Here is a 12,888-nt window from a genome sequence, read left to right on the forward strand (position 1 = left end):
TAAAAACACATTTTGACAGTTTTAGGCCATCTTTGCCTCACAACAGAAACTATTTCTAAATTTCACAGGCCATTTATTGCAGTGTAGTAAGTTTATTAATGAAATTGGAATTTTGTTTAAATATAGGGAAATTGTACTTGCTTAGATTTTCATTTTTTGCAGTGGAGTTACAATACCTGATTCAGGTATCTTACCTGATTTCAGGTAAGTCACTTCAGATTACTGCTCTCCCTGGTGGATGGATAGATCATTGCAAGTACTTTACACACAGAGAGTTGAGGGGTGGATCATGCCGGCCCCCTTTTTCATTACATCATCGTGGGGGATCTCATTACAGTCAAGGACCAGCCAAGAGCCAGTCAAGGTCCTGTCAAGGACCTGTCATGGAAAGTGGGGAAATTTTAAGCGGCTGGATCTGTAAAGCTTGGATGATAACGGATGATTCTATTATTACCACCTTTGAGGTTAATAATGCTTATTGGTAAATGTCAGCCCTACAAGGCTATGAAGTGCCCAGAAAGTGTTTCGCATCCATACAGCTTTAGACAGCTAGAACACATTCTGTGAGCATGAACACACAAGCGCACAAGCCCAGGAAACAGGAATTCAGTCAAAAACAAAAGTACAGAATCTCTCTGCGGTTTTCTTTTTTTTCTCTTCATTTCATGAGAAAAACAACCCCTTCACCTCCAAAGAAAAAGAGAAAGTTTTTGAAATGAACCAAAATGAAACAAGGCTGTTTTTTGTAATTGTGTTCATAATTATTAATTATAGAGATCAAAAGGGAAGTACAATAATAGAGCAACTTATTTACCTTACTACATTATGGTAAAGTGTGCAGCAGGGGGATTCCATTCCCAGGTGTGGGTTTTTGTTTCTGTACCTGTGTTACTCTGTTATTTGTTTCCTTGTGCATCTCAGCAAGTCATGGCATTAAAACTCAAGGCCGCTTTGTAAAGCCGGCCTTCCCATTTTAGCAATGCAACATAATGCCACAGTACATTGTGTGCTGCCAGCCTCTCTCATCTGCTGGGTGAGAGCTGACTATTGATCAAGATGTGATAAGAAACATTGCTGAACAATTATAAGCATCTTGATGTTTTGTCATACTACCCAGACTGCAGTTAAGTTTCTGGAAACCTGGTGTGGAAAAAACAGCCCTAACCGATTCATCACCTGTTCTAAACTTACCAGATAAAAGATCACATATTGATTACGAATAACAGGCTGACGTGCTGTAGTTTTGGCAAAACTGAATGGTACATTTCAATGTGCTTAGCAATACTGCAAAAGAGCAATCTTGGATATTTGTAATCTTAAAGCCACCTGTTTTGGAAGTTATGTTTCACACAAGCTAAACTTATATAGAGCAGAAAATGAATTTCCCGCTGACTGGCAGTTCTAATTCCAGCATACTCTTCATTCACATGCAATTTAACTGTGCGTTTAAACTGACAGTTTAAATGGTCCCTCTGACAGGGTTGGCTTGCACTTGAAATTCAGACTCAGGTATGACAGGTATGATAATACGGCAGCTGCAAGATGCAAACTGTATACGCATTGTGCACACTGTTATTTAACAAGGTGAAGTACGTGTTGCTTCTAGCTGCTAACAGGCATTTCAGAATAAGACATGATATTTTATAATACTGGCATTTCCTGTTGCTATCAGTACCAGCAGTGTATAGCATGTGCCTGTAATTGCAAAGCATAGGTAAAATACCCAGGTGTTGTAACTAGCCAGCCTCAGAAAACCAGTCAGCCTGTGGTTAATGCACGCACATAAGAAAGTATTACCAATGCAATGGAGTAAAAAAGTTTAATCATAATCCCATGAACTTTCGATTGCGGTTTTTTTGTTTCCTTACTTCAGAAAACATTACAAACTTGACAAACCTGGCTCCATAGTTTGAAACATGCATATAATAAGTAAACTTTTTCCATTATTCTTTGGCACACAGGTAGTGAGTAATTCCCCATTTTTTCAAACTGACATTTAAAACACCCCACGCCCAACAAAATGTCATGATCTTCTTTTTTTTTTAATGTAAAAACTCAGGCAACAGAATGTTTCAGAAGGAAACTCAATTTTTGCAAGACGGTTTGGTTTTTGTGGGTGTGCATTTTGTAGGCGAATTGAGGTCGTTTGGAAATAAAAGTTTGTGTATTTTTGTGTGTGCATGCGTGTGTCTGAAGGTACGTTATCTAAATAAAATTTCCAAAATAAAAACAAAAATGGAAAATTTATATATTAATAGTACATTCTTATATTACCAATGATTAACTATCTGCAGGCCCATGTTTAAAACACAAGGAATCGAGGAAATCAGGTTTAAATATAGCATCCGTGACAAACTTGCAGTCCCAATGAATGCATTTCATGTATATGCTGATTGAACACACTGATTAAAGATATACATTTGTGTACTATACCTTGCAGATTTATATATGACTAATAAAGACATTTGCTAATACCAGAAAAATCAGTTCATAAACTTCTTAGGAAATGCGCATAAAGATTTATATCTTACTTGCAATCAGTTTACACTGCATCCTGGGTCAGGATAAGTGATTAGAAGAAGGATTAATGGAAATAGTTTACTTCATATCTTCCATAAGCCTAAGTGCGCAAATATGTGTTGATGTGCTTCTTGTAACATGATCAGACTAAAGGTCTTCTTTTCACATCATGTTTTGTCCTTATTCCTCTTTTGGGACATTTACCTGGATTTTGAAAATAATGTTTATGCCCTCATAGATTTTCTTCAGCAATTAAAATATGTCACAAATACCACTGTATTCCAGAAGTCACTATTGCTATATACCTTTGAAAACGGCCTTATTCTATACAGTTAAAGTAGATCCCTTTGATGGTGTTATGGGATATTTAGTGAAATATGGTCATAAAGATCAACAGAGAAGTAATATTATTTCCTACAGGTAAATTGTTTAAAACATTTTATCCTGTTTCTACATTGAACCGTGTACTGTATTTAAACCAAAATAATGTTTTCTTTCATTTCCAGACAGCAGAAAATGAACTCTAAGCGATTATTTGTATTTTGCTGTTTTGCACCATTTTCAGTACTTCTTATACATTTCTCCATATTAGTCATGCGTATTACTCATGCATATCTGCAATATCAGATTGGGAAGAACGTGGTTAAAAAAAAACAAAACAATTCACTCTATTCATTCACCTGTCAATTTTCAAGAAAAGCGCACACATCACAAAAAAATCTGCATCACATTTTCCAAAAAAAACTTTGGAACCCCAACTGGCTTGAGAGCCCAAATTCATTTTTATTAAGATATATAATGATTCCTGCATTAAAATTTAAATGAATTAGTTTTACACCCCCACCTCCAATAAAAGAAAGGTTGTTCAAAGGCTCTTCTCTATCCACTCAGAAGCATACGAAGGTAATCAAGATATGAACTGCCTTGATTCTTTTCTATCTGAATGTCTCTTACATAGCTAGGTTCATATATGCAGCCTGATGCCTAAACAGCATTTCTGGTACCTACTGCAAAATCCTTTAAAATGCATAAAAAAGTTACTGTTGAAGCATCAGCTGTAGTTAAAGGCAAAATGCAGGGCATAATGAAAATTCCAAGTTAAAAACAGTATTTTCAGCTCTAATGCCAATTTTGGAATTTTAGATGTACTTCTTCTGACAGCAGTCTGAATTATTTCCCCATAAATATTTTCTTTTAAATCCAAGTAGTAGTGTCACTGCACACTGAATGCAATGTCTAGACAACAAAATAATACTATGATATTGACGTTACTATGATATTGTTTCATGAAGTAATGTTAGGATGCAGATCATTCTGACAACCAAAAATCCAGCAGCTTATCATTATTGACATCAGTACAAGGCTTCTGAGAATTCCTCAAACACACACTGCATTAGTCTTTTTTGTTTTCTCCTTTTTTGCCACCTTTTCTATATGGTTCTAGTGCACTCTGAAGGAATAATGTGCCATTTGTGAATCATCATTTTGATTTTCCTTCCTTTCAGGTCAGCCCTTGGCCAAGTAAACTTGGAAACATATTAATTCAAATAAAAAAAAAAATCTAGGATAATGAGGATATGTGGAAGTTGTTAAGTGTGTGTAACCACCCAAGAACATATGTAGCTAGACCAATCCTTTAAATGGTCTCAATTGAGTCATAATGGCTAACTTCACAGAAAATGATATCGGCAACACTGTCTGATCAGTCTGTGAAAGTGGAAGTTTCTCCCACACTAATTTCTTTGACTCACAGCTTCCATCTGTCTGCTTTCAGTTATTTAACCTATATTTATTAACCCCAGTCATCCATAAGAATAAATCCATACGACAGAAATGAATTTGTTTTGACCTCAGCCGAAATTGCAATCTGGGGTGTTTGTTTAGCACGGGTGCAGAACAATGCATGTGGAATTAGCATTACATTATAGTACAAGTTCTTGCATGTAGATAATAAACAGCTGTGGCTTGGCAATATTAATGGCAGACATGGCGTCACTGTGACAAAGAGATATCAGAGAGGATGCACTGGCAGTCACACGGCAAGCAGGGGGTCTATGAGTGCACAGCGCTGCAGATGTGCTGTCGTGCTCTGAGCCGTAATTCCACTCACTCATCGGGCTGACACGCCTAGCTAGACAGTAAAAATACAAAAACATGACAATAACATTGATCTGATTCTTCAGCCTTGCTTAGCGCTAGTACTGGGTGACTTGTGTGAGTTTCACAAATAGGTTCAAAATAAACTGCTAATTTAAAGGAAAAACGTTATGTCTAAGTAAGCAATTTCCTTGGTGCGAAGTATCAGCTTCTGTAAAATGGCTGTGTTGTTCAGTGGCTCAATAACCCTTCAGAAAATTAATCAACATATAAAAAAGTAAAGGGGAAAGAAAATAATTACTATTGGAAACAAATTATTATTATTTGCCCAGTGAATGTAAAATTGGTGAATATCTATGGGGAATAGAATTGAGTCATTCAAATATGAACTAATTTACATAGTAAATATACTACGAAATATTTGAGTTAAAGCATTAAGGTTTTGCCCAGACCTCAGTTTAATGAAAAACATTAGGTATGTGATGATAACACAACAGTAGCAATAACTGCACTTTTAAGACCTTATGTAAGGTGTTATGTAACTCTGTTCTTTGCAATAAAACGCCCGTTTTGGCCAAATGAAATGGACACAGAACAGTGACGTGACACCCGAATGGCATGACGTGCTATTGTTGTGCATAATTCTCCTACTGTATATTGCAAGATCATATTTCAGTTTACAGTTGATATGTTCAGTTTAAATACTTTTTCCCCATCCCCACTGCAATGCTAAGTACCTAATACATAATACAAATACTGATGATAAATCTTCAGGTAACATGTTGAATGTATAAAATAGCTGTCAGTTTAGCAGTTAACAGTCAAAAATTCTGGTAACACTTTATTTGATGGGACACAAATTAGCATTATGCTATTAATCATGTATTAATTAACCATCAACTAAGTCTTAGTTACATTCTGATGTCATGTTCATTCATCATTAATGAATCGTAACATTTTTTATCTCCGTTACTATATTTGTTACTATATCTATTAATTCTGTAAATGTTTGTAAACTACTGAACAAACAAGTCATGAAGAACACGTGAAATAATGATCTTGTGTTTGTTCATCATTAATGAATCATGACACATCTTTTGTCGACTATATTTGATTATGATTTGTTCATGATTTGTACTTCAGTAGTAACTGAGTTATTACTAAGTATTATCAAGTAAAATATTACCAAACTGCTTAGTAAATATAAACAAAATCATATAGATCTGTTAGCCAATGATGAAGCACAGGTCTAGCCTTCTGGCAGCCATTGGCTGACGATGCGTGAGCTTGGTTTTATGCTCTAGCACTTGTCACAAGGGGATTGAAATGTTGTGTCAAATGCTTATAATCACTGAAAATGTAATTTTTACAAATAAAATCTGCAATTTATTTTACAGTATTTATTTATGGGTTTGAAGCACCTTTAGGTATAAAGTAGAAATTGGATGGCATGTCCGGCAAAGAATAACCGATGCCGTTGATGTGTACACATATCTTCGTTATACACAAATATGCTATAAATAGTTACAATTTTCCTTTTTAGGAAATGGTCTGCATTCATTATATTTTTACCATTTTACTGTTGTTATATTTTAATCTAAGATCTGCACTTTCATCCTCCTTTTAACAAAATTCTAACATTAAGTGTTAAAACACTAACAGACTACAAAGTGTCCCTAAAAAACATATTCTTTGTTTATTAGGCTTAAAGGGAGCTCTAAGAAACTTGATAGAAATCTGAACTGGACTCACCTGATCTGTGTTTTTGACATTAAACATCGTTATTAATGAAATATTACTTCTATTGGTATTTACATATTAGTATCAGTACATAAAGTTGGAATTCTGAGCATAAAGGGTGCCAAAATGACACTATCTGATTCTAGGGTTCTCTGCTGCACCTGCCAGGTTAAATGACTTTTTAGACTCAAGAAAAGGTGTCCTAATGAGAATGTCCCAGAACTCTCGTTAGAGTCCCAACATTTTTGGACTGATATTGTATCTTCACTCTATACGATCCATTTACCCTTGTAAACACTCTAATGTTAAAACAAGCATCATAATACTCAGAACCTTACTCTGAACTATACCTACAGTATGGCAGCTCCTCCTGAGTAATCCACCAAAATTACAATTTTCAGAACATTTCAAGGTCCATGTAAATAGAAAGATTAGCAAATTTAGTAATGCTAGCTGTGATCGTTTTCAATTCCTCCTACTTACATGACATTTTGTGGAATCACTAACCAGTTACTTTTCTGTGAAAGCGACTAATACTGTAGTGCTGGATCACATAACATTTATGCGATAACTAAGATTAAAACTACATTGTCACAAATAACTGATGCTCTTTACACAGAAAAGATGTCATTCATAATCATACTCCATAGATAAAATAACATTATTCACTTGCCATTAATATGCAGTGTCTTGGTATAAGGCAGCAATTCTAGTAATGATAGTATGGATACACATGCTGTATATTTTTGAAACCTTGAAGTCTTTGATTAAATTGGCCTGTATAGAGAAAGGCTTGTAAAATCACCAGCAAATTTCACGTCAATTTGCAACATTTCTAAAAATCATTACATTACCTATTTAAAACACTTAACCAACAGGCAGATCTTATTATGCCGTTAATATTTATTCATCGGGGTAAAAACTTAAAAATTTTAAATGTTAAGGTTGAAGGTAAGCATACACGCTGTTCTTACTACCTTGGCACAAAAGAGCCATCTTTCCGGTTTACCGGAACGAAAGGCCTCACGAAACAAAATCCACACCTGACTTCGGCACGACAGCGTCCAGAGTCAAGCATGGATTAGAAATCAAATTGGCTACAAGATGAAGTCATCATGGCCGCAGACAGGAAACAAACCGATAAGAGCATGTCATCTACCTCACTCCTTGGGCAGCTCTTCCTCCTCTCTTATTCCTTCTTACGACGGGATTGACGAAGAGCTGGCTCGTCTCTAAAAGAAAAGCAAAACAACAAAAAAAGCACAAATCACAAGCAACTTCAGTCTGAGAAGAAAGCAGGAAAATCAAAGGATGCTGTTCCGCCGCGTGCTATTGGCTTACAAAGACGCAACACTTCATATGATGTGGTATGGGCTTATTTGGCAGGTAAAAACAAGCACGCAGCACTGAAAGCCCATGAACGAAAAAGGCGCCCCAAAAGCACCATGGTCTACAGTATGTCCCTATTTATTACTGTTATCCCTTTTCACAACCTTTGTTATCGTTAGTAACGATTGCTCCAGGGACTGGCTGGCTCTGCTTTCTCAAACACACATAGCTGTGGACAAAAGCATCTGCTAGATAAATAAATGCAAATGGCAGTATTTTAATCATGTAAAGAACACTGGTTATTGAAGTATCCTGGTTATTTTAGGTTATTAAATACATTTTGTTCTCTGTATTCGGTCTTCTGTTTTTCTCCAGTGCTGTTTAAATTAATACATTTTTCCTTCAGTATTCAAAGGACATTTCTTTCTGCATTTAGCTGTGATAAAAGAGAAAAGCTGACAAACTTTCTATGTATATAAGACTAAAATGCTTACTATGGAAGCATTCTTAAGTATACATGTATTGGATGATATGTTTTATTTAGTAAATATCTCTCCCTCAGACCAGTATGGTAGCTACATAACTAATTTAACTCATGTCATCAACACAGAGAGTGAACAGGCAACCAAAAAGCAATGTATCCTCATTACCGTAACATACAGGAAATAAACTACATTTAGCCAGGTAAAGCGTTTTATCCAATGACTGCCAAATTATTTATCTGAAATAAATTATAATGATGACACAAAGCAATGTTAAAAAGTGGTGTATATAGTGCTGGTGAAAATAACCAGTGGTCATTAATGTGATTCTCATTTTATGCTGTGTTTGTTTGCAAGACAGTATTGTCTTTGTGCATTGTAGTTTTCAAGAGGCCCACTGAATTTTTCCATATTCATAAAATGAAGTTTTGCCTTGAAATCTTTAGGTCTGCACAATATTTATTATATATGAACCATCTTATCTGGACCACTTAACTGTTTTGTTTTTTCTTTCGTTGCATGGAAAAATACGTGCAACAATAAGCATTTCACAATAAGTTTCACATTATGCAGTGTTATGCCTCTAAATAGCTAACGACTAATAAATGATCGTTCGCAAACCTCAAACTGACTACTGGAAAAATGCTTCCAGGTAGTGGCTAGAAACTGCAAAGAATGCTGTAACGTAGCTATGACCAAACTGCAGCAAAAAAAAAGCAAAGAACGCATAAGATGCCAATGCTTCACAATTATTAGTAGCTACAAACTGGAACACAAATGAGACATTTCCTTCAAGTTTGTGGAGTGACTAACTGTGAAGCGGAAGCTTTGCTAATGAAGATCATCTGTTCATCTTCCAACAGGTAATGTTGGACTGGGTCAGCTATAATGTAACCTAAGCAGTGCAGGCTACAAAGCAGAGGTACACACTGGACAGGATGCAAGTTCATTGTAGGCTGCATACTATAATTATACTTACACTATGGAACTATATTATGCCACTATAAATAAGTAATGCTGAAAAAGGTATCACTATATGTTAGGCAGTGGGAGGGAACCAGAGAACGTGCAAACTACACACACAGGGTTCAAACCCCCAGTGCTGCAGGTGTGAGGTAACTACACTACCCACAGAGCCACCATGCCTCTCCGAAACATATGTCTATTCTGTGGTATTTAGATGTGTAACCAAATAGGTTAACCTGCTTTGGTAGGAAGTGTAATGGTTTCTGTAAACCAAAGCAGAGCTTAGGGAATACTATGGAAAGGCTCGATTCAATTGTTTATAAAATTGTGGCCATTTTAGGTGCCATGCTGCAGCGCCCATGTGGTGGTGCTCACAGAAGTCCCCCATCCAGGGCAATGGAACTAAAGAGGACAAAGATTTCAGTGTTGCCTGTGTTTATTAAAACCAAAAATATGTAAACAAGAGTATGCCACCCAATTCCCACGCATTACAAACTCAAATCTTACTACAATTAACCTGATGAAGTTACGCTCCACCAGCAAACCTTCATAAACACTTAGGGTCTGTTGTATAAATTCTTGCCACTAAAAACAGTGGCCAGATTGAAGTGTTATTATCTTATGATGTCTGTGTGTTTTGCTGCTGTCTTTAATAAAATCTAGTAATAATCATAAATAATAGAATGAATAAATAAAAATAAAGCTAACATTTTACTCTTGCACTTCACAATTCACAAATAAATTCTTGTACAAATGACTAACTGAATTTTCTATAATCGGAAGCAATAGTAATACAGCCGCAAAAGATAATATGATACTTTCCTAAGGGCAGACAACACATAACTTTAGTTGGATTTTTATTTTCAGTTTTTTTTTGCTTGTTTTTGAGACTTTTTTTTAGCTAAAAGATCGTAGCTATATTTATACCTATATTAAGTCATGGTATTGATCTGAACGTAGCACAGCCAGGAATGGACCAATGTAACTGCAATGTCACACACTGTAATACGCAAGCACAAAAATGAACAAATGATGGGAAACAGTAAGCTGCATTTTCCCCTAAATTAACAACTTTCTGCACCTAAGACTTGTTTTGACTATTACTTTAGGTATAAAGAGAAACAGATTATACAGTTAAGAATTTGAGTGTAGTGTAAATGTTGGCCTACTTCAATCAATACTGAGATTTTAGTTGCCTTCAGAAGACTTCCCAAGGGCTTTCGACATGTTTGAAACTTTACTGGAAATTGCAAAAAAAAATGTTTGAGTGCTGGATTCAATGTGCTGACTGAACATCTGATCCAACTTACGGTTTTCAATAGGGAGCCCAGTCAATAGATTTTTCCAGGAGCTACATATCTAAACATCACTTGGATGGACATATATTCATTTCCCAACCACTTATCCAGTATAAAGTCGCAGTGTGTACATTTAACTATGAATACTTTGTCTCAATACTTGTATTGAACAGTCGGTAACATGACCGAATATGGGATCAGTACATAACTAGCACTTAGTTGCCTGGTAAGTGACAGATTAAGTAAGAGTGTATTACTACATTATTTATACCCCTCAAGTAAAGTGTTACTATGTCATTCACTAGAAGTTCTGAATTACAACAAATAATTATTCACTGTACAGATCTTCATTCACTCTATGCCAGGGTCCTGAGCAACATGTTGGAATAAAAACATTATTATAAGATGGAATTGGTTGGAATTAGATGATGATGATGAAACTGCATTTCTGAAGTGCCTTTCATCTTCTTTCAGTTCATTTAACACTACGTGCAACTTTAAATTGTCTGCCATGGTTGCTGGAAAAAAAGCAATATTGTAATAATGTATATAATATAGTGTAAAAACTATATGAAAGAAGTTTTAGTAAGACACCAATGAAAAATGCCTGATATCATCTATTTCTAGGATCCAGAAAACGTTCCACTGTTTTAGATTTTGGTGAACAGGGACCTGTTTTTCAAAAAATATCTCATACTGTACATCCATCCGACCATCAATTTCAGTCGCCTAACTTTTTTAGGAAATACTTAACGTGACCTTCTGAATACTTACATTAATATCATATGAGATACAGCTTTCCTTCACACACAAAATGATATACAATGGGAATGTGTATATAATCATGATAAAACCTTTATTATTCTGAAAAGTATCACATTTGTGAAACAAGCGAGTCTTCCGCAGTCAAAGCTGTGAGCAGACACCGACAGAAGCAAACGTTTAATTTGATGAATAACTTTATATTAGGACTTTTTTGTCAACTGTATTTTTGTTTAAATATCTAATGAACGGGTTAGAATAAAATAATAACTTCATTAAAAAGAATAATGAACGGAACATTAAGTTCACTAATTGCTAACTTTAACTAAATCAACATAATTATGTTATTATGTTGTTAAGTTATGGTTTAAAAATTCTTCATTCAACCCTTTCTAAACATTGGCAGTGAAACAATTCAAAGACAGGACTATTTGTTCTATCATTTGTAACTCACCTATAGATGTCAGCTGGCACAATACAGGATGTACAGTGTAAAGTTGTATTTATACTTTGAAACTTAAAAAAAGTGTTGAGACAGCCTCTTTTGAGCAAAAAAAAAAGGGCTTTGAAAAGTTCCACGCCAACACAAGAATAGTACAAGACAATACTATAATTAGTACTTTAAGTTATTAATTTGATGAATTTCATAAGTCTTCCAGCCTTGTTTCTTTCTTCATATTTCCAAACTACTATTAACTGTAATAAAGCCCACAAAGTGAGACTTAAAGGAAAAATGACCCATCAACAATGAAATAGCTATGATCATCAAATATGATATATTTGATGGTAAAAAAGTGCCCAATTAACTAACAATTGACTTCAATCCAAGAAATCCCAGGTGCTGAACTTCATAGGGAGTGTGATAATTATCATTTTTATATAAATACTTACTACTATTTATTTCTCATGATTGGAGGTGATTTTCCAAGAATATAACACACATACAGATACATTACTGACCACACTTACGTCAGGCAGAAGCAAAGTGCAACAAAGTGTAAATTCAGTTCATCTTGAGATAACTTTGCCACTCTGGTAGTTACTGTTATGCTCTTAAATTAAATGTGGCAGAAGGCCCAACTGTGATATGTCATGCCGTACAGAAAATGTGACCCAAATTAACTCAAGTCAAATAGTTTTATAGTTTTGTGTTTCCTCCCCCCAGTCCAATGCTACAGTTGTAAAAGCTGAGTTTTTCCAACCATCTGCAGATGTACCATTTCATAGTGCTGAACTTGCAGTATATTTCGAGTGTAATTAAGGTTAACAATTTAGTCAAGGATCGACAGAAGTACCATATTGGCTCCTAATTCATGTTTGTATTTATGTTTAGAATATGATGTATTCTGTACTGAATACAGTACATTTTGAAAAATAAACTTATTTCTATGTGTCTCTACATGCTACTCTGCCATCGTATAGAAAAAAAATGCCAAAAAGCAGTGCAGTAGCCCTTCTTCAATGGCTGTTTTCTTCTGCTCATCATGCCTCTCTATAACAAATGGGCTTAAGTCAGAAAGCCTACAATCTCCTTACTTTCCCTCTCTAGCGATGACTACCACTCTCTTCCTATGTTCTTGATCTGTGTGTTTAAATAATGCATAATTGTGCTACGTATCTCTTTCATGCATCCCTGCTACCATTGTATTTCTCAAATTGTGTAATTGCCCCCATACATTTTTGCACCTTTGTTA

The 12,888-nt window shown here is 35.3% G+C and overlaps 1 protein-coding gene across 4 annotated transcripts in view; it reads right to left on the bottom strand.

The window, feature by feature from the left end:
- Positions 1–11,661, bottom strand: part of foxp3b (forkhead box P3b) — a 38,110-nt gene extending 26,449 nt beyond the window's left edge. For 3 of the 4 annotated variants that reach the window (XM_072713170.1, XM_072713173.1, XM_072713171.1), the window contains exon 1: positions 7,517–7,824. The gene's annotated coding sequence lies outside the window, so the exon portion shown is untranslated. Of the gene's footprint in view, positions 1–7,516; positions 7,825–11,648 lie in introns of those variants that run through there. The other variant, XM_072713172.1, reaches the window with a different exon arrangement.
- Positions 11,662–12,888: the final 1,227 nt, after the last annotated feature.

The sequence above is a fragment of the Paramormyrops kingsleyae genome, chromosome 6 (genome assembly GCF_048594095.1).
Source record: "Paramormyrops kingsleyae isolate MSU_618 chromosome 6, PKINGS_0.4, whole genome shotgun sequence".
NCBI lineage: Eukaryota > Metazoa > Chordata > Actinopteri > Osteoglossiformes > Mormyridae > Paramormyrops > Paramormyrops kingsleyae.